Source organism: Cryptomeria japonica, chromosome 10, assembly GCF_030272615.1.
Source record: "Cryptomeria japonica chromosome 10, Sugi_1.0, whole genome shotgun sequence".
In the NCBI taxonomy this organism is placed as follows: domain Eukaryota; kingdom Viridiplantae; phylum Streptophyta; class Pinopsida; order Cupressales; family Cupressaceae; genus Cryptomeria; species Cryptomeria japonica.
The window spans coordinates 700946569-700950973 of record NC_081414.1 but is presented as its reverse complement, the minus strand read 5'-3'; positions in this window follow the sequence as shown (position 1 = coordinate 700950973).

Here is a 4405-nt window from a genome sequence, read left to right as displayed (position 1 = left end):
TTAAATTATTATTTTTTTGTTTTTAAGTTCTATTTAAATGGATATCTAGGTGTTGATTAAATAATTTCTTGAGCGATTTAAATTTTATATATATATATATATATATATATATATATATATATATATATCCAACAAAATGTGTGCATTGTCTAGGATGAGCGAGCTTTGCACAAGATGAGCCATTCATCTTGCAAACATTCTAGAGTCCATCATGTGTGCAATGGAGGTGTTAGAGACCCCGAGGTATGTTTATCCTAACAACCTCGTGTACATGTACATGTTCAAGTATATTAGATTTAAATAATAACTAATGTTTAAATAATGTACGTGTTCAAGTTCATGTGTAATTTATATTGCAGGTGCAGGGGGCGATGTTTGAGGATTTACACATTGCCACCGACCCCGTTCATCATGAAACACAGGTACATACATTATAACTTTAAATTAATTTAATCTTAAATATTTAAGTTCTATTTTTAAAGGGTTAGTTTGCAAGTTATGAATATATGTGTACACATGTATATCTAACAAAATTTCAACATTGCAGGATGCACAACTATCACGCAAGTTGAGCTCCTTATCACATAGACGTCCTAGAATTCTGCATGCACATGGTGGTGATGTTAGAGACTCTTCACAAGTATGTTTGTCTACGTACAAATGCTCATAATCTATGTTACTTAATAAAATTTACTTTAGTACATTCAAATTAAATGTTTAATGTATGATTTTATGCATGCATACTCTATTGCAGGTGCATGGATCGAGACATGATTCAGGACAGGGCCTCGAGTGACCCATATGTATGTGTGTGTGTGTGTGTGTGTGTGTGTGTGTGTGTGTGTGTGTGTGTGCACATTTTATAGACATTTCATATATATTGTACTAGAAATTTCATACATGTGTATTGTACACATTTCATATGTGTATGTGCATTAGATATTTATTTTTCATATTTCATGTGTGTGTGTGTGTTATATATATGTACACTTCATAGACATATATGTGTATGTGTTAGATAGATCTACATTTCGTACTACTTTGCACATTTATATATAGATAGATTACATTTTTGGAAGTTAAGTGTTGAAATGATAGAATCTCTTAGTCATTCGAATTTAGTTAAGTGTTCTAGTTAATTGTACATGTGTATGTGAAAGTTAAGTGTTTATGTCTATTTTAACTTTTTTCATTGTTAAACAAATTTAGTCGTTAAAATTTAATTTAGTTGTTCATTTTAGTTAAGTGTTTATGTACATGTTTAATGAACTTACTTCAAAAATTTGATATCCCCTTAAATATCCCCTTAAATCCTCTTAAGACCACTTAGAACACCTTAGGACAACATAATTAGATGAATACAAACAAAATAATTAAACGAAACAATATATGTGTAAATATAAATGAAATGAATGTACATAGATGAATAAAACGAATCCATGCATGTGTAAAAATATAAAAGAATCAATCTCCTTAAATCGTACAACCTGAGTTGGCCTAGTGGTGGAGAACTTGTGCTCTTGAAAGAGAGGTCACAAGTTCGAATCCCATAGGGGGTAGGGTATGTACATCTTATTGGCTTCGGCCTATTACCGATCAAAAATTAAAAAAATAAAAAATAAAAAAAAATATCCCCTTAAGACCACTTAGAACACCTTACAACAACATAATTAGATGAATCCAAACAACATAATTAAATGAAACAATATATATCTAAATATAAATGAAATGAATGTACATGGATGAATAAAATGAATCCATGCATGTGTAAAAATATAAAAGAATCAATCCCCTTAAATATCCCCTTAAATCCCCTTAAGACCACTTAGAACACCTTAGGACAACATAATTAGATGAATCCAAACAACATAATTAAATGAAACAATATATATGTAAATATAAATGAAATGAATGTACATAGATGAATAAAATGGATCCATGCATGTGTAAACATATAAATGAATCAACCTCTTTAAATATCCCCTTAAGTCCCCTTAAGACCACTTAGAACACCTTAGGACAACATAATTAGATGAATCCAAACAACATAATTAAATGAAACAATATATGTGTAAATATAAATGAAATGAATGTACATAGATGAATAAAACAAATCCATGCATGTGTAAAAATATAAAAGAATCAATCCCCTTAATTATCCCCTTAAGACCACTTAAAACACCTTAGGACAACATAATTAGATGAATCCAAACAACATAATTAAATGAAACAATATATGTGTAAATAGAAATTAAATGAATATATATAGATTAATAAAACAAATCCATGCATGTGTAAAAATATAAAAGAATCAATGACACAAATATCCCCTTAAATGCCCTGATGAATAAAATGAATCCATGCATGTGTAAAAATATAAAAGAATCAATGACGCAAATATCCGCTTAAATTCCCCTAAGACCACTTAAAACACCTTATGTCAACATAATTAGATGAATCCAAACAACCTAATTAAATGAAAAATATATGTGTAAATATAAATGAAATGAATGTACATAGATGAATAAAACGAATCCATGCATGCGTAAAAATATAAAAGAATCAATGACGCAAATATCCCATTAAATGCCCTTAAGACCACTTAAAACACCTTAAGACAACATAATTAGTTGCTCATTTTAGTGAAACTATATATACATGCGTAACTATATATACAACATAATTAAATGAAATTATAAATGTGTAAATCAAAATTAAATGAATACATAGATGCATAAAACATATAAAATCAACGTATAAAACGTAAAATAAATGCATCAACAAAACTAAATTTCCAAAAGTTATTCAAATTGCTACACATGTCTAGAAATGTCTAAATATATATATGAGTTTATCAAAATACTTGACTTATCTAATATATTTTACTTGTTCAAACATGACAAGTGAACTTAAAGCTCATGGTACATATAATCTGGATCCTCCCTATCTTTTATAATTTCTAAAAAAAATTCATGATCTTCAATAGGCAACCTCCACTTTTGGTTGCCATGTCCTCTTTTTGGCAATGTCTCCAACTGAAATCTTGTCACTATTACTAAGTGATTGTAGTGTAGAACTTTTTAACCAGGCATATAATCAATGAATGTTACACCATTTGTATCTATCTTTATTTGTTGATAATAGGTGCTTTCAACAACAACTGAACCAATGGGATATTGTTGCCCATCATCATTCAAATAACTTGCATTTTAGTGTGTGCATCTCAGTAGATAATAATCTACACTTTCAGTATTGTCAGGATCGGCAATCACTTCAAAAATATCACCTGTGAAAATAGACCGTGCATGTATATATATTACAAGCAATATTAGTTCATTACACATTTATAAATTAATGAAGAATTTTAAAATTTGTACATGTACATATATGTAATTTACAAACTATGCATGCACGCACCTCTAAAAACTAAATTAGAAACAGGTTCATAATCAGCTGAATATAGAGGATCATGAATATCAATAATGTCACTATCTTCATAAGGAGGCATTGTGATAAAATCTTTCATATCTCATTGCAAAACATATCCATTAGAAATATTTTGACAATGAGTATCTCTGTTGTTCGCAATGCAATCAACACAAAAGCATGATTTTTTTCTTGCAAGAATAACACGAGGCTTGCTAAATCCCATAGTCATGACTTGATGAAAACTTATAATACCATTAATTGATTGACAATTATAAGGATTTGATCAATCAATATCTGATATTGTACAAAAATTATTTAGTCAATTTTAGTTCATTTCACACACATATATATACACTTGAATTTTAAAAATAATTCAAGAACACCAAGAATGTTTAAGAATTATTTTTTATGTATATACCTTTAACTTCCCAAAAATAACGCTTGTTGTAAGTTGTATCACGACTAGCAAAATGATTTTTGTACCATTCAATAATATCATTAGAATTACGTATGGTGTTAGCACGCTTCACACATGGTCCTGCTCCATCATGCTCTCCTTTTCCATGTCCACTCTCAAAGAAGTTCCACAAAAACTTTATGCTACGTTGAGCATGTTGTAGGGATAACGAGTTAAAAGCTTTTTCAGACTTAAATTGCCCTGACATGAATAAAATATATATTAAATATATATATTTAAACTTTTGACCTGTTATATACAATCAAATCATATATATATAAAATAATTTAAATAATCAATTTCAAATCTAATGTACTTACTGGCACATCCATCTGACCAAATCCAATGTTGTGTACATTCTATCCCACGATCTTTAATATCTTCAAAAAACATTCCAAAACAATGTGCTACATAGCTCCTATCATGACACGTATCATCACTGATATAGAAATTGACCTCCTTGATGATAATGCATTCATTTTTAGTAATCTCTATACCATCCACATGAAATTGTACATG